This window comes from Hakea prostrata, chromosome 5 (genome assembly GCF_041222555.1).
Source record: "Hakea prostrata isolate BN-2017 chromosome 5, UWA_Hpros_2, whole genome shotgun sequence".
In the NCBI taxonomy this organism is placed as follows: Eukaryota; Viridiplantae; Streptophyta; class Magnoliopsida; order Proteales; family Proteaceae; genus Hakea; species Hakea prostrata.
In genome coordinates this window covers 15,948,730-15,968,452 of record NC_142604.1, presented here as the reverse complement: position 1 = coordinate 15,968,452, position 19,723 = coordinate 15,948,730, and positions in this window count along the sequence as shown.

The window sequence follows — 19,723 nt, the reverse complement described above, 5'->3', positions numbered from 1 at the left end:
GAGTACTGCATAGAGCTAACACACCAAAAAAATATAAAGAAAAAAGAAAAAAAGGTTAGATGGGCCAAATCCAATATAACCGAGGAATTGGGGACCTAGTTGAGTACTGCATAGACAATTTTTTTTAGAGCTAGCTTATTCGTTATGGGGAATCAATACTCCATGAAAAATAGAGCTTACCTTTGCTTTCTCTAGCACATGTTAGCAAGGTTGTGGTCAGTAGGCATGTTTGGCTTCCTCTCTTGCGGCCACTTTCCTTACCCATTTGTGGGCCTTGAAACACTCCCACTCCAAGCTACGCCTGCTGAGCAAGATGCATTGTGATTTTCTCTTCCGTGGACGCAATGGAGTATAACCCTGGACAGGAAGAGATAGACTTCTGTTGGGAAGGGGACATGATCAATAGAACCCGGCTAGATCCGGGTTGGGATAGTGCTGCCCAACAAAGAAAACTCTAACGCAGCAATTGAATTACTGCACTTGATCCAAAACAATCAATTGAAACCAATACGGCTCAAAGGTTCAATACCTAAAACCATACCGCCAAGCGATATTTTTGTCCCCCCCCCCCCCCCCCCAAAAAAAAAAAAAAAAAAAAGAGAGAGAAAGAAAGAGGAAACTGATATTTTGAATCTTTTGAAGAAAATTAGTGCAATGTTAATGGATTTTTTTTTTTGGTACAAAGGGGCTTTATTAAACTGGGGGATGGGGATATTAAATGCCTAGAGTCGAACCCACGACCTCTTCACTAAGAGGTGTTGATTTCGACCACTAGGACAGCTCTGTATTGGCATGTAAATGGATTATTACCTTGAAGAAAAAACTATACTAAAATCCCCCTATGATGGAAAGGGTAAATTCGTCCGACTAAAATTTTTTGACGCATCGAGATGTCGTAGTAGATCGGTTTCTCCTTATTCCTGAGATAATATATATTAGTAGCTATGGTTTTTTATTTTTCTTTTACCTTTTAATACCTTTTGGTGAAATAGCCTTAGTAATACAAAAACATTATTCGTCATGGATAGGGGTGTGTAAATGGATAACCAAAAATCTGCTTCCAAAATTCATATTTGTATACTTTTAGGGGTATATGAATCTGTCGGATTACTAATGTAATGTAGACATGGTGATATCCATTTCTTAACCATTTTTATCGGTTTGATAAAAGTACTCGATTTAGTTAACTTTTTGAATTACTTTTTTTACATTTTTCTAATTTTTTAATTTAGAGATGTGATTTTTATTTTTTTTATTTTCTACAAAAATAATGATAGACCAAAGAAGCAACTATGAGCCTGAGAAGAGACATATAACTCTCTCCTGGTGCCGGATATGAGTTCAAGACAGGGAAAACATCCTCTGCTATGCACAATTCTCTAGTTGTACTCAGTAATGCACTTTTATATCAAATCATAGGCTGGGAAAACAAATAAACTATAAGGATTTTTATAAATTCTCAAATTTAAAATCAAGCTTTAAATTTCGGATTGTGATTTGGTAAAAAAGTGTATTGATGTGCACAGCAGAAAACTTTGCACAACATATTTTATTTTTCTTTTTCAATTTACAACGAGGCCTCTTTTTCTTTTCAATCTAAATTCCTCAAACGACATTCATTCCCCCGCGCGGTAAATTCGGCTCTAATTTTGTTTTCATAACCACTCTTTTCAAATATTAAAGTACACATAGCTTCTTCTTCATTTTGGATTGCTTTTTGGAGCATAAGGGTAGAAGAAGAGCAGGCTTGGTTGGACTTAGAGGGTTGCCTACTGAGCATCCCACACTTTTGCTGGAGAGTGTAGACCAACTACATACTACATATGAGAGAATTTCTTGGAGAGGTTAGATATGGTCAAACTCATGACGAGTTGATTTTTAAGAGTGTTTTTTATAGATAGAAATAGGCATATTACATAATGTCATAAGCAAGAGTTAAACTCTCAACCTTTTCATTAAGAGTTTGTTTGTTTTTTTATTTTTAACAGTTTTAGTCTTACTATTATAACTAGCAACCCTGCGTTGGCTTACAAAGAGAGTTTGATTCTATCTACTCTATCCTTGTAATTGCATTAAAAAACAAGAAAGAAAAAAAAGAAAAAAGCACTCTATCCATGTATAATCTAGTGGACAAAGTTTGACCCCAGCTTTGACTTTTCTGTATGAAATCCTTTTCTTTTTCTCTATTTCGTTTTGAGTTTCTTGGTTTTTAGATTTGAGATTTCTTCTTACTAAATTTTTTTTGAGTTTTCTTTGTTTTCAGATTTGCAAAATTCGAGCTGTAATATTTGAGATTATTCTTTGTAAAAAAATAAAAAAATGAAAAAGACCTCGGTTTTCCTTTTCTTTATCAGATCTGACACCGGAAATAGAGAAATCTCAGAACTTTGATAACAGGAAAAAGAAAGAAAGAAAAAAAAACTCAGATTTGAAAGATAAAAACTCAAGACAAAATAGGGAAAGATGAAAGAAAATGATTTCATAAAGAAAAGTCAAACCTACGAAGACAAAAGAGAGCTCGACAAGAATGAAGGTCCATTATATGGGTGTGAAAACATATATTTAAAAATAAGAAACCCCCTTGAAATTAAATTAAAAAAATTATTATTTACACTTAAAAGTAATTTTTTGTCATATATATATATATGGCATAGTCTTAACGGGTTCAAATAAAAAAACAATACATAAAGCTGAAACTATACAATACCATTTTGGTTTTTTACATTTGCAAACCGTTACCATATAGTGAGGTACAGTATGATTTTAGTATAAAAAATTATATGTGAAAATGGTGTGAATACTATATTACATAGTATGACACGATTTTCACATGAGTATGACATTAAACAATACAATACAATTTTGGTATGCAAAAATGATAAAAAAAAAATTAAATAAAAATGATCCAGTTTTGATATGTAAATGATATTTTCAGTACAATTTCCGTCACACTGTTAGTCTGACGTTCAAATTGGTAACTGGTACTATATCGTACCAAAGCCAAAGCAGCATTTTTTAACTTTTTCTTCTCGAATCGTACAACATTGTCCTATAAATTATTTGTCCAATACAATACAATTTCATAGAGTCAATTTTGATTTTGATTTCAACTACTATAGGTTCAAGTGCATGCCATTGTGCCAAAAGTTCGAACTTGTAGATATGATGCAAATAGATTTTCTTATACCTTAGCCAGCAAGCACTCCAATTCAAGCCTGATCTGGGGTTATCTTAGGGCAACCTCAATACAGCCCGACGAGATCCCCAACAATCCTCCTAGATGCTAGGTGAAACAATAGGGTTGACCTCGTAGATACGTCCGACGAGGTCCAAAATATCTCCAAAATTTTTCCTCCAAATAGCACCATTAATTGGGGGAACTCAAACCTGTGACCTCCTAGCTTTAGTATCATTTGTAGAATCAAACGCTAATAATTGCTCCAAAAGTTTGGACCTATGGATATGATGCTACTATATTTCCTTATACCTTAGTCAGCAAGCACTCTAGTTTTGATTGACACCCTTAGATAACCCTAGTAAGTTAAAGATTTGAAGAAGATTCTTGCTCCAAAATAATATTAACTTTATTTGTTGATCATTTAGAATGTGATTAAAGTGATGAATAATTAGTGAAAATGTTCACTACATACAATTGGGTTATAACAAGACTCTTCCTCACTCAAAACCCCTTGTCCAAAGAGGAATTTGTAGGCCAAGGGTTCTTAACACAACTAATTGTATGGTGTCATTTATTTGACTAAGCTTTTTTTTTTTTTTTTGGGTGGGGGGGAGGGGAGCAATTGAGGTTCTTCCAGACCAGTTTTCGCACACTTGACTGCATTCTCAGGGGGTAGCTATTACATATATTTTAGATAGGGATAATTACTGTTGTGCCTCTCTATTATAGCTTAATTAATGAAATGTTCGTATTCTTTATGAAATTACTGTTGTCGCTCCCCAATTCTAACAGTGTTAAAAAACTGTTACATTTGAATGTTTAATGTCTATTTTTTTCCTTCTAGAATTAAGAAATCAAAACACAATACTATCCTAATTTAGAAAAAATTATATCAAGTAACAAATTTCCGCTTGTATTCTTATCATTTTTAAATTCCAAAACAAGACTGCCTAAATTATTATTATTTTTCAATTAAGAAAAAGAACTTAAAATTGATAACATCAAATTATAAAGTAAATAATAAAAACTAAAAAATAAATATAAAAAAGATAAAAATAATGAACTACCAAATTAGGGTTAATTTTTTTCCTAATTATTAAGATAATAATGTAATCCAATATAAAATATAAACAAATAGAATAAAGCTTTAGGGTTATTTTGAAAATTTTAAATAAATAAAAATTGTCACGTCATCACTTAACTACTGGAATTTAATGATGGAGGGCAACAATAATTATAGGTAAAATGTAAGATCAAATTAGTAATTTCAAAAATTATAGGGGGGGGAGGGGGGGGAGGAGGAAAAGAGGGAGGGGATTTAGTACCAACGAGACAACCCGCGCCGCGCCCCGGCCCCCCCCGGCCGCGGGAGGGCCCGCCGGGGCGGGGGGGGGGGGAGAAGAAAAAGAAAAAAAAAAGGAAGAGGAAAAGGAGAACAAAGAAAAAAACAAAAACAAAAAAACGCCACCACGCGTTTTGTTGGGGGGGGGGGGGGGGGGGCGAAGGACCACAACACCAACCCAAGCCGGGGGGGGGTCCGGACCAAACCCAAAAAACAAAAAAAAAAAAAAAAGGGGGGGGGAGGGGGAGGGGAAAGACACACACAACAACCACTCTTTTTTTATTTTTTTTTTTTTTTTTTCTTTTTTTTCTTTTTTAATCGGATCTCAACAGAGGACCGGGGGCGGACCCCCCCCCCCCCGCCCCCCCCCCCCCGTGGGTGCCAACCAGCCGAGGGAAAAAAAGATTTTGCAAACAACAATAGAAAACAAAGTAGTAATAAATCATAATAGAGGAGGGCAATACTAATTATTCCTTATACATATCATATACTTTGAATATAAGGCGCCCTTCATTTTCATAATCTTAGACTTTTAGAACGTGTAGGTTCAGTAATCCTCCCAAACACATTATTTTTGTTTTTTGTTTTTTTTTTTTTATGCATTAACAAGGATAGGTCTTCGGTCCATGTATTTAGTCATATCATATAGACCTGTCATAGGATCAATGCATTCAAAGATTTAGTGGAAAGCCATTCAGTTGTCTTTAATCTAATTGTATTCCCTTGTGATTAACTCTTTGTTTATCGATGAAAGATCTGAAATGTCATTGAAGAATGAAAGGAGATTCTGAGAATTCCCTACTATACTTTGTTGGGTTCAAATGGAATATCGCATTAAATCTTTCCTTATGATTTATGAAAGGTTTATGCTTGACAAGAATTTTTATTAAGTGCTAATTCACAAGTAGCAAAATCCATACTTTGTCAATATATGGTTAGTAGAGTGGTAAGTTCCATATTTCTCAATAGAAAGGTCATGGATTCGACCTTTGCGGATGACAAAACTCCCTCTGAGGATGTAATCGAGGTGCAGGCGTGCAAGCTGGCCCGAATGAACCTCAGAAAAAAAAAAAAAAAAAGAATAGTATATGCATGGTAATATTGAGGAATCCTTATTTGATCAATAATCTCATCTATTAATTTTTGAGTCTTTGTTTGTTGTTGCATTGAGTAGTTCTCCGATTGCAGAATGTGCAGAATGTGGTATTGTAAAATTTTCAACTAGATCCCCAACTGGTTGCTAAACCATGTTTATACCCTATGAGTAAGAAAGCCGGAGTAAACTTTGGGGCTTGACCCCATATTCTTAAGAGAATATAAAGACAAATTAAAACAAGATATCAGAACATCAACCCGATGAAGAAGATGTGCATTCTTCCCAAGAGCATCTACATGAGGATGAAGCCTAGGAAAGAGCATTACTTGTGAACATTCGAGGGTGTAACTACAAAGGGTTCGAGAGTATAACACCCTGCCTTAAATGAAACTAAATCAACAAAAATGACAAGAGCTAAGGAATTTGTTATACTATTGTAGTAATTAAATATCATACACCATTAAAAGGTAGCTCAATTGGTAATGACCAACACTTTTTAGTGAAGATGTCTCAATTTCAACATGAATGGCTTTAGTAATTATTTTTTTTGACGGTTAACTAAAAAGAAAATTATGATGACATCTTATATAAGAAAGTATTTCTAGAGCGTGACCCAAAACTTAGGATTTTGCTTGGGAGCAGTGCCTACTAGGCATTGCTCCAAGCAACATACGTTCAGGATTAAATCTTTAATGTTTGATTAAATCCTCATCATGGATTATCATCATGTGCAACAAAACTCCTTTTAAATGGTACTGACTCGGTTTAATGGCTTTAACTCGGACCGTGGATCATCTAGTTTCAAACCAAACTTAAAAGTCTTCTTTTCATTTTCCTCTTCTCAATCGTAAATGGGAAGATGAAAGAGCATCTCTGCAAGGTAAAAATCATCTAAAAAACCCTAGATAATCCTCTAACCTACCCTTATCTCCTCTCCTCCGCCTTCTCCCTCTTCGTCTCTAGCAGTGAAAGAAACTTGGAACGGAAGCAACAATCAGAGAGGTTTGCAACAGAGAAGAGGATTCTAAAGATGTTGGTTCATCCATCTTACCGACTCTATATGCTATATTCGATGCTTCAATTACTCTCGCGTGGTTATGGAGTATAAAAACTTAATAGGCCACCACATTTATTTTTTAAGAAACAAAACAAAGGCGACTCTTGGAATGGATCTTGATTTTCAGTGGAACGGATCTGAATTTTTCATTTGATTGGATCTGAATTTTCAGTGAATTTTTCATTCCGATGTTGTCGCGGTCGTGGGGGGTTTTCCTCATTGTTTATTATCTAATTCTAGAACGAGCAAGTGAAACAATAATATTAGGTGAAATCCTCTGTTTTTAAAAGTTTTTTAAACAGATCTTTCCTTCTAAAAAATGGGAACAACGAGGGAGACAGATTTTGAGAAAAAGAAATAGAGGGATGAAGAGCAACAGGAAAGATTTCCTGCGTGAAAACGGAAATGATGTTCCCTGGTGCAAATTTGAACTCTTATACCACCGGATTCTGGCAGCTTTTCTCCGAAAAGTTTGGAAGGTTGTTGGCGCAGATTTCTCCACTTTCAAGAACAAAATCGGAAGCACAAAAGAAGGAAGAAGACGATATTTTTTTTTCTTTTTCAAATAGGATTTTGGTTTTGTAATGGATTGTTTCGACCCAAGTTAACCGGGTATATTCCCACTTAAATTTTATTTTTTTGCACATGAAAAAATCTACAATAAAGATTTAACATCAGAGCCAATTTTTCATCATAACCTTTTGGCTGCTTGGAGCAGTGCCCGTACGCACTGCTGCAAGCAAAATCCCAAAAGTTACACAAGACTCTATGACAAAACGTGTGAAATCAATACATCATTTCACACTTCATGAGAGGTGGCATGCCCAATGTGTCAGGAGCCCTTTATAAAAGAAACTTGCAAATTATATATTTGAATTAGATGGTCAGGGTACAAGAGTATGGAGAAAAATAAAATACTTTCAAATAAAAACAAGATTTTGTTGGAACTTTATTATATATAGTGATTAAAAATTAGTGGCAATGAGTTCACATTGATTGATGTACTGAGCATTTCCAATGTGATTAAAGTGATGAATAATTGAAGCGATTATACCAAAGAGACAGCGACCTTATGGTGTTATTTATATTTAACTATACTTTTTTATTTTTATAGTCTTGGATTCTTAGAAAATATAGACTTTGAAATAAAGTAAAATCTCAGCATAAACCAAGATTCAGATTCGAAAATCTGGCCAATCCTCTGAAACGGATTGTGTAAAGGATAAACTATTTTAACTTTTATATAAAGATATCATGTCATCAATTGACTAACGGAACTTTACAATAGTGGGCATCATTCGAGGCAAAGTCTAAGATTTTAATCATTTCAAAAAGTAAATAGAATAAGATAGTAATCAAGCTCTCGTGCATTAGGACATCAATAATTCTAACGAAAAAAAATGGACGTTACGCATTTAACTTTAACAGTAGCTTCTTAACACTGTTAAAAATGAGATTGAAAGCAATAGTACATAATTTCATGACAAGTAGGTTTTGATTAATAATCGAGCAACATGAGGTAACATTAATATTTCTTTTTCGTGCTATAAATACATTTTGGTAATTTTTTTATTCTTTTAATAAGAATATAAATTTTCACTTAGAATGCACAAAACACAAAATCATATGAATAGGTCGTTCTAGGACTAATTAAGTGGCCGGAAAAAACCATTATGTAGTCCTAATTTCATCTTATTCCCTATTTGTAACACTAAGACAGACGAGAAATATCATACTGGGATTGGGGAAAAAAACTCTAATAGATCTATGTTTAATAAGACTTTTAAAATTTCTAAAATTACAAGTTGCTACATTAAAAAATGAGCAAATTATATAAACATCCTCTAGAGTTGTAGATTATATGACATCTACTTACTTTCAATTGTTTTTTATTGTAAATATTTGTATGATTTTCAAAATTTTATACCAACCCTAACTACCAGATATCAAGGTATTAAAACAACCTCTCAGTTAAAATTATTGTTCCGTCTTCATCTATTTATTCAAACTCACAGGGTCTATCCATATTATACAAAGACAATGTAGATCTCACACTCATATGAGCGTGGATGAAGAGGCAATTCTCTCACCATAGACAAGTGCTTGTCTGGAAGCCTTCGACAAAAAGTGTACATTTTCTCTTTCAACCCATGGTATTCTTTTTCTTTCCCAACAATTACAATGTGCTGGCTAGCTTTTACCATTCAGAATTATTTCTCTGAAGCCTTGAAATACAAGTGGAAAAATAAAATTGAATAAGTATAGATAGAGAGACTGGGAAATGTGAATTTTGATCAATGCTCCTCAGCAATGCTCTTCAAGGCGACAGGCCTCCGTTGTCGCAAGGTTGATGATGATAAGGAGCGTAGTTCTGGTTCTGGTTCTTGAAAGCTGCTCTTCTTATCAATCTCCATCATTTCAAGAATTTTGTTTAGGTTTTGCTTCTTCACCACCATCTTGATCCGAGTGATTCCGCCACCAATTTCACTGCGAGAAACGACATTCCCACCTTGGGCTTGAGCAATCACTTCCAATAGATCACATCTCCTTGTCTTCTGATCGCAAACTCTTGCTTTGCGGCTACCCATTTTCAGGTAAGACTTCACTGCTTCAATTAGGTCGAACACCATTTTTTGCTTCTCTTTCTGCAGCTTCTGTATTGGTTTCTGTCTCCCAAGCATGGCAAGAGGAGTTATTTATATATAGAACCAGTTCATGAAAGGCGCGGTTTGAGGATTTCTAGATAACACGTGAAAAATGAATCAACGCGCATTGTTTGATTTGACTAAAATTTTATATTTTCATTTTGTCACAGTTTCCAATTTATATCCAGGGTTGTGACAGGTAATAGTTAATAATTCAATTATAAAAATTAAATTTAATTAAAAACTAATTCTAATAAATTTCTAAAATTATGACTCCAAAAGAGATGATAGATAAGATTGAAAAAAAAAAATTTAGAGATTTATTATATTCAATTTTTAGTTAGGTTTTATTTTATTTGTGACCGTTGGATTATTAATTACAGGCCACATTCTTAGATGGACAAAATTGAAAAGTCTCATTCAAATTAAACACTTGTAAATAATATTATAAAAAAATGTATGTGAAGAGTGATTTTTCAACTTTTTTACGTAAGAACTAGTCATCATCTTTGGATAGAGCTTTAGTTCAGCTCATTTAATGTGCACGACAATTTAAGCGATAAAACAAGTCATCAGATCAAGATCTCGGGCAAGATTTTGATCTCGATTGTTGTTTTTCGATGGTTGAGATCGGAAATTTTGACTTAGATCTCAATTTAACGGTTCGTCTTTTTACGTAGGATAGTCCTATGCACAACTGAAGCAAAATGCATCATCTTAGGACAAGTCAAGTGAAATCTCACGTCACATAAACTTGGGACATGGAAAATTAACGACTTTCTTAAGTGCCGTATATATCGGACAAGGTTTTCATGTTTAAGCATGTCCTTGGGAGAAAGAGAAAAAAACAAAGAAAAAACAAAAAGCATGTTGTTGGAGGATTTTATTAGCTGTTATTCTGGCATATTCAAGTTGGCTCCACTTCACCATTAGATTGCAAGTATCTGTAATACAACAACAACAATAAACAATAAGCCTTGTCCCAACTAAATGGGGTCGGCAACATGAATTCTTACCTTTCAATCAGTTCTGTTCGAGGCCATGCTAGATACAAGGCTTAAGCTATACATATCATTTCTCACCACTTCTCCTAAGGTTATCTTAGGTCTACCCCTAGCTCTTCTAGTTCCTTCAATATGGATTATATCTCTTTTGCATACAGGAGCATTTATAGGTCTCGATATATATAAATTTTTTTAATTATTCAATGAATTACTGTGGTACTAGTGCCGGAGAATGACACGAAGAAGCACCCAAAATAAAGGTGAAGAAACTTCTGGTTTGAAGCTTGAATGGAAAGATCAGCCTCCAAATTTCATTTCATATTTCATAAAATTCTCAATATTCAAAGCTAGACAAGGTATGCACTTCTAATTCTCAATCCCTCATGTTTTAGCATTCGTTCACTTTTCTTTGATATCTTAGCAGATTTAAGTATGATTCAATCTAACTAGTACTTTAAATATCATATACTATAAATATAAGACAAAACTTTACTCTTGATTTTCATAATCTTGGACTTTTAAGACGTGTAGGTTACGAAAAATCCTCCCAAACACATCATTTTTTTATCTTTATATTTTATTTTGGATTAACAAGGATAGGTCTTCGGTCTAATTATTCATTTATATCATGTAAACCTTGCAGTCATAGGATCGATACATTCAAAGATTTATCCATGGAAAAACAAAAGGAGACTGAGAATTCCCTACTATAATTAATTTGGTGGGTTCAATTTGGAATATTGCATTAAATCTTCCTTTATGATTCTTTTAGCTACAAAGGGCTCGAGAGTCTAACACCGTATTCGCCTTAAATGAAATACCGGTGCCAAATCAACGCAATTGACAAGCGGAGGGATTCGTTATAATATTATAGAGATTGAATATCAAACACAAGGGTAATTCAATTGATAATGACCTACAATTCAAATTGAATGGCTCGAATACTTCAGTATTTGTTGCTTTAACTTGCCGGTTTACTAATAGAAAATTGTGATAACAATTTATACGGGAAAGTATTTCTTATGAAGGAGCGTGACCCCAAACTTACACTAGACTCTATGACAAAATGTGTGAAGTCAATACATCATTTTTCACTTTGTGAGGCATTTGGCTTCTTCAATATTGCACAATAATTGAACAACACTGAATTGGCAATGGTCCAAATCTGAAGTAGTGATCAAATATCAAATCTCGATCACTTTTTTTTTCTTTCTAGTATCAATGGTATAGTTAAAAAATATGAAGAAGAAGTAAAAAGACTCCTTTGCGGAGGGTGGCTTCCTCCATGTGTCAGGACCCTTTATAAAATATACGTTGAAGAACATTTATTTGAATAAGGTGGTCAAAATCTCGGGTACAAAAATATATAGAAAAATAAAATTCTTTTTTAGAAACAAGATTTTGTTGGATCATCGTTATACATAGTGATTAAAAATTAGTGACCAGGGTGTTCACGTTGACTGATGTACTCATTTCAATGCGATTGTGATGAATAATTGATGCGATTATATATATATTTTATATAATTTTGGCTTATGAAGACATATAGATATTGAAATGAAGTAAAATCTCAGCATATACCAAGTTTCAGGATTCTAAAAGCAGGTCAAAAAAATATTTCTTTTTAATGGTTTTAAAAGACTTTTAAGATTCGGTATGCAATGTTTATTTTCTTAATTTTCACTTGAATTAAGAAGTCAAAAAATAATATCAAATTCATTTAGGAGAAGAAAAAATATAAAATACCAATTTTGTCCTTATATTCTATTTATTTTGGATTTCAAGGTCGGATACTAATGAGCTGACGCAAACAATAAATTATTTTGAGTTTTTTTTAGAAATACAAAGATTGACGTCATCAATAAACCAACGGAACTTAACATCAGTGGGCATTATTTGAGGCAAATTCTAAGTTTGTGTTAGTTATTTTGGATAGTACATGGGATATGATAGGTCGATAGTAATCAAGCTATTATGCATGGGGACATCAATAATTCTAACAAATGACAAAATAAACATTACACATTTAACTCTAACAACTTCTTAACACTGTTAGAAGTGAGAGAGCAATAGTAATTTTATGAAGAGTAGGATTTGATTAGTAATTAAGCTATAGTACATGAGACAACAATAATATCATTTCTTTTTCTTTTTTTGGTAGAAATAATCTCTCTTTTTCATTCTATAAATATTCATTTTTGGTAAATTTTGTTATCCTTTTAGTAAATTTTCAACTAGATCACACAAACCACACAATCATATGAGTAGGTCTTAATTTCATCTTCTTCCCTATTTATAACATTAAGAATGGAAATGTCATGGGAGGATGAAAGAAAAGACTCTTAAGAGATTTGTGTTTGATAAGATTTCTAAAATTACAAGTTGTATAAAGGGATTTAATTTAGGCTAACATTAAGGGATGGGCAAATTCTGCATTCATCCTCTAAAGTCTTATATTACCCTTTCACCTACCAAGACTCACAGGGTCTATTCATGTTAGGCAAGAATAGTGTGGGTCCCACACAAAGAACAAAATTCGAGGAAAACTCAAGTTTCGAGTAAGTGAAAATGAGAAACCTAAGTGAGAAATTGAAAAATTTCGAGGAAACTTAGGACTTTTTTGTATAAGTTTCGACAGGTTTTAGGGAGTATTTTAGGGTGGGACTCTGAATTTAAGCTAATTAGAGTATTAAAGAACACATTGGTTGTATTTTGCTAAAAAAAATCAATGTAGGCTACGATGTGTCTCACTTTTTACTTTTCCACAAAATCCCACCAAATTTGTGGGGTTTTAAAATGGCTTGGGGTGGGAAAGTTGAGCTGCCACATCACCAAGCTTGTCTCTCACTCCCACCCCAAGCAACCAAACAATCTACAATTTTGGAATTTAAGGGAAAAGTAACAAATCTACATTTTTTTCAAGAATTTTCCCACCCCACTTTTATTCCAGCAAACAAACGTAGCTTTAATGTACATAACATCAATGTATAGTTGTCCGAGAAATACATTATAAGCTTAACTACTTAAGTACAATATAATTTCTAACTTCAAAACATCAAATTCAAAATAACTGACAATAAAAAAAAAGTACAACTCAGTGCCAAGAGGAGTGCCTCTGTGGATCCATCCTGTGAGCTAAGTAATACTATGCCTGTAACATCCTCTCATCTAACCAAAGAACATAGACATCCCATGACATTTTATGCCTATGGTTGTTAGAGTAATCGACAACTGTAACTTTTTAAGTTTGGTAATCAACATGCCTAAGATAACCAGTTTGAGGGAATACGCAATTTGGATAGAGAAGTTTAGATGGAGTGGAGGGGGTATTTAAGGAAATATGAAAGCAACAAAAAATTTGAAAATATGGGAAAGCAACGAAACTTGCAAAAAAAAGTCTCAAGGTTTCACGAAATTTCCAAGGTTTCTATGAAATTTCCCAAGTTTTCACCAAATTTTTCATGTTTCCCACAAAATTTGGGAATTTATTTCCTCATGAACTTACCGGTTTAGTTGGGTTGAACCAGGCTTCGACAAGTTTCGATAGGTTACAAGGTTTCGATCGAAATTTGGGATTTTTTTTTTGTCTCATAGTTTTTCGTTTCGAAGTTTCCAAAATGAGAAATTTCGTGAAAATTTCACAAGTTTCAATGGAATTTTGTTCTATGGTCCCACACTTATATGAGTGTGAGTGGAAGAACAGACTTGAGTGGAGAGTATTTCCAATATGAGCAACTGCTTGTATGGAAGCCTTCACAATAATAAGTGTGCATTTTCTCTTTCAAAGCATAGTATTCCTTCACTTTCACAACAATTACAATGTGCTAGCTGGCTTTCAACATTCAGAGTTCTTTCATGAATCCTTAGAAACACAAGTGAGAAAATAAAATTGAATAAAAAGGAGGAATTTAATGCAGTGTAGAGAGAGATGGGAATTGTTAATATTCATCACTGCTCCTCAGCAATGCTCTTCAAGGCAGGCCTCCATTGTTGTAAGTTTGATGATAAGGACTGTGGTTCTTGAGAGTTGCTCTTCTTATCAATCTCCACCATTTCCAGAAATTTGTTTAAGTTTTGCTTCTTCACAACAATCTTGATCCGAGTGACTCCACCGCCGATTACACGGCGAGAAACAACACTCCCACCTTGAACTTGAGCAATCACTTCCAACAGATTGCATCTCCTTGTCTTTTGATCACAAACTCTTGCTTTACGGCAATCCATTCTTAGGTAAGACTTGACTGCTCTGCTTCAATAGGTCGATCGAACTCCAATTTTGCTTCTCTTTCTGCAGGTTCTGTATAGGTTTCCATCTCCAAAACACGGCAAAATTAAAGGAGTTATTTATACTGTTATACATAGAACCGTAGCCATGCAGAACCAGCTCATGAAAGGATTTCTAAATAAACAACACGTGAAAATTAAATAATCAACGCGCGTTGTTTGATTTGACGAAATTTTTATATTTCTGGAGATGGGTTTTGAATCTTGATTACTTCTGAACTGCTTCCGTTGAGTCTCATTCAAATTATACACTTTGGTATATATAATAATAACTATTTATTATCTTTGGCCAAGTCATGTGAAATCTCATGCAACGTCAACGTAAGACACGCAAAATGACCTTCTTTGTCGTTACAGAATATATAATAAGATCGTTAGCTCTTGATATAAAAATTAGAAAGAAACAGTGGCGTATGTATTGTATAAGGTTTTCATGTTTAGCATGTTCTTGGAAGGATAAAATATATATGTATTTTCATGTTTGTCAGGATATATAATACATAACCACCACTGGTTCGAGTATAAACGCATTGAGTTGAAGGTTTGATTCAGCTTGGTGTGAAACAACCACTGGGCTCTCCACACGCATAAGCTGCTGCACCAGCACCGCCCAACAACAAATCTGATCAACTTTCAGGCACCAATTTGGTGCTTGAATGCCACCCAGTCATGTCTTTTTCTTCATCTTGACACTTCATTTTATGCGAGCAATATTCAAAGCCAAATAAGGTATGCACTTCGATGTCATTCCCAATCTCTCGTCTTTAGCTTTCACTGGTTTTTCAAAAACCTGAATTCATGGTCTTGCTTGCAATCCGACTCTATCATTAGAGGTGACTTCTAATCATATATGATTAACCTAGTTTGACTGTTCTTTGATTTGTTAGCAAATTCAGGTCACCTCTGATTCAATCTTCAACCCCATATTTGATCCATTCACTGATCTAACCAGTGATCCAACTAGTTGGTCAAATTCAACGACTACAACATCTACTTTCAAGACTCCAAGTAGTTGTTATCTAATGTTGGAGATGTATGATAATTTGATCTAGGTGATATCAAATTCAATACTCTATTCCATGCAGGGGCGGACCTATGGAGGGGCCGGGGCCAGGCCCCCCTGGATTTTTAAAAAATAATATTAATTCTTTTAGTTTGTTAATTTTTTTTTAATTTTTTTCTCTTCCTACATGTGAAATATTACTATTTGGCCCCTTCAAATATTGAGAACAATTTTTAAAAGTAAAATAATAGATATAAATGTCATTCCTAATTAAAAACTAACTCCTCAATCCCTATTTATTCTCAACTCTCTTCTCTCTCATATTTTCTTCCTATTTATTCTCTTCTCTTTCTATAAATCGTGGGTTAAGGAAATTTTTGAAAAAAGATCTTATTAGTTATTAAAAATTTCATTCCTTATCAGAAACTAACTCCTCAATTCCTATTTATTCTCTCCTCTCTTCTCTCTCATTTTTTTTTCCTATTTATTATCTTCTCTTTCTATAAACATTGGTTAAGGAAATTTTTGAAAAAAAAATCTTATTCATATTCAAAATTTCATTCCTAATTAGAAACTAACTCCTCAATCCCTATTTATTCTCTACTCTCTCCTCTTTCCTCTCTCGTTCCTTTCTTCCTATTTATTATTTTCCCTATTTATAAGTGGGTTAAGAAAATTTGAAAAAAAAAATACTCCACAATTAGGTACTTTTAAGAAAAATCATGTGTATATATATATTTTTTGTATTGTTGCTTTAATTTACCTATACTTTGTCGGAAAGAAAAAATATCACTATCAATAATTTACCTTTTTTTTTTTTAATAGTGTGGGCCCCACAAAATATATGTGGACCTATTGCTTAATATAATAAAATAATTTAGCGGTGGGACCTTCAATGGGTCTTATAAGAACCCCACATATGTGTGGCAAAGTAGCATTAGTGATTCCCCAACGAGAAGGTTATTCTTCGGCCCCCCATATTGAATCCTTGGTCCGCCCCTGCACACAATTTTATTATTCTTCAAATTCTAGAGACTTTGAGCTTCCTTTAGGCCTTCATTTTCTTCTCTTGTTCTTTGAAATGTTGTTCTTAGATTAGAATCCCTACCATCCCCAATTGAAAATGAGAAAATGCTGTTCAGAACAAAATGGGCCACAATGAGAAAATGCTGATCGACATTTAGCAGTTATTTAATCATCCAAAGAATCTTCCTGGGACAAGCAATGACCGAAATGCTTTTTAGGGTTGCAGAACACTTTCAGCATCACTTTTCAGGTTATTTAAGGGCCCTGTTGGTTACATGAATCTAAAGATTTCAAATCTCTGGATTCATGAATCTGAGAATTATACCCGTTTGGTTGTAAAAATCTCTAAATTCTTGTATTCTATAGATTCACTTTTTTACACTAAAAACGTGAATCTGTAGATTTATGGGTAAGGGGTGAAATCTAGAGATTTCAAAAAAGCTATACATTTGCATATTTACAAAAATCACGTCGATCAAATAGTTTTTTAGGATGAATCCACATATTTCATTTCACAACCAAACATTTAATTTTATAAATTATGACTCCATAGATTTGAGGTCTATAGATTTAAAATCTCTAGATATTTGAAATCTCCAGACTCATGTAACCAAACAGGCCCTAAAAACGTTGGCATTAAAAGAAGAAAAAAAATCTGCAAAAGGGGTATTAAACGTCAATTAATGTATAGTTAAAAAATATATATTTAAAGTACATTTTAGTCATAACATATTCAATTAAATAAACTGAGGGGTATTTTAGTCCCAAGTTTGAAATTTGGATACATTTAGGGTGGGGAAAATTTAGTGGTGACCCACTTTCAACCAAATCTAATATTAATTCTTGTTACTTTTTCGTTAATTTGAAATTAAATAACCGTTTTGCCCATAAGGTGATAGGGGTGTTAAATGTTAATGTGTTATATAACTAAATTATCTTCTCATACCCTCAGATGGGTGAAGAGATTATTTCTTCACCCATCTTCTACTTACACCTTTCCTCGGAAAACACCTGCCACTGCAGCCATAGAACAAAATTCCATCGAAACTTGCGAAATTTCCCATTTTGGAAAATGCAAAACGAAACTCAATTCCATCGAAACTTGCAAAATTTCCCATTTTGGAAAATGCGAAACGAAACTCATGAGGACCGAAAAAAGTCCTCAGTTTCATTCGAAACTGTTGAGATTTCGAAATTTGTCAAAACCTCGAAACCTGTTGAAACTTGGTTCAACCCAGTTGGACCAGCTGGTTCATGAAAAAAAAAATTCCCAAATTTTGTGGGAAACTTGGGAAATTTCATCAAAACCTACGAAATTTCGTGGAAACTTGGGACTTTTTCCTGTAAATTTTGTAGCTTTCCCAAATTTTCAATTTTTTTGTTTATTTCATGTTTCCCCAAATACCCACGACAAATACCCCCTCCATCAGGACTTCCCTATCCAAAGTGCGTATTCCCTCAGGTTGGTTATCTTAAGCATATATTTTTCCTGTAAATTTTGTAGCTTTCCCAAGTTTTCAATTTTTTTGATTATTTCATGTTTCCTCAAATACCCCCTCCATCAGGACTTCCCTATCCAAAGTGCGTATTCCCTCATGTTGGTTATCTTAAGCATATTGATTACCAGACTCATAAAGCTACAGTTGTCGATTAACTTGACAACCATAGGCATAAAATGTCATGGGATGTCTATGTTCGTTGGTTGGAGGAGAGGATGTTACAGGCATAATACTACTCAGCTCACAGGATGAATTCACTCTTGGCACTCCTCTTAACACTAAGTTGTATTTTCCTTTTATTTTCAACTATTTTGAAGTTATAAATTATATATTGAATGTTATTTGCTTAAGTAGTTAAGTTTATAATGTACTTTTTGAACAACTCTACATTGATATGTACATTGAATGACATATCTACATCGATTGTTTTAGCAAAATAAAAAAAATGTATTCTTTATACTCTAATTAGCTTAAATACAGGATCCCAAAACACCTGTATATTCTGCTAAAACCTATCCTTGGAAAGGAGATGACTTGTGAAAAGTCCTACTCATTGGGTTTTTCTTAAAACTCTCTCGGATTTATCTGTAGTTCTTGGTCCCAAGGGTTTACCGCAGACTGTTTAATAATTGCATCATTTCCATGTTTGTTTCTTCACAGGGTTTTACCAATCGGGCTGATCCCGGTCTTGGGGGACCCAGCAAGGCTAACCCTTCTCAAAGATCAGGGTTTAAGGCATGCTTTTTTAAACTTTCTTACCCATTTGGATGCCGATTCCTCGTAAAAGGAAGATTCCAATCGCAGCAATAGAAGCTCATGAACAGTAGGGGTAGGTCTTATTGGGGCCACAGAAATGTTGAGCTGCCCAGAGGGAAGGGGTTGGGGAAGTCAGAGAAGTCATTAGGAGAGGCTGTTACAATGAGAATGCAGTGTACAAGCGAACATGTATAGGCTTTCGTCTCTTGATTCTCTTGGTAACCAAATTCAAAGTTTTTGATTTTATGATAACAGGCAAGAAGAGCATATCGAGCTTTAAGGGGCTTAGTGAGGCTGCAAGCAGTGGTTCGAGGAGCCAAGCACGGTAGCCTCAAACTGTCTCTTCTTTCACTTTACAATTATGATTGTTTTCAATGTATAACCATGCTTACTACAAGAGAAAGCAATGAGAGATTATATATATATACCTTTGCAGGACAGCATGGCATCCTGGGGAAACAATCAAGTAGGCAAAATCCTTTGAAATTCAGGGAACTTATGGTAGCCGGTCTGGGAATATCAGATATCTAAATAAGGGCCACTTGTTTCATTGTTTGATCACTAGGCATATTATAAGCATGTTAACTACATTGCATGCATTCTCTAAGAACCACATTCCTGCATCTTTAAAAATAGTGAATCTAGATTAGAATCGGACTGAGTCATGCTCAAGAAACCTAGAATTGAACCACTGGTTGGCTTAGTAGGCAAAAATCAACACCAAATAATTAACAGGTCAAGAAAAGTTTAAATTTCCATGGGGGCAGGGATTGCGAAGAAGTTCTAGAGTTTTTGAGTGTGAATCAATAACTATCTGGTTCGATCATCGGTCC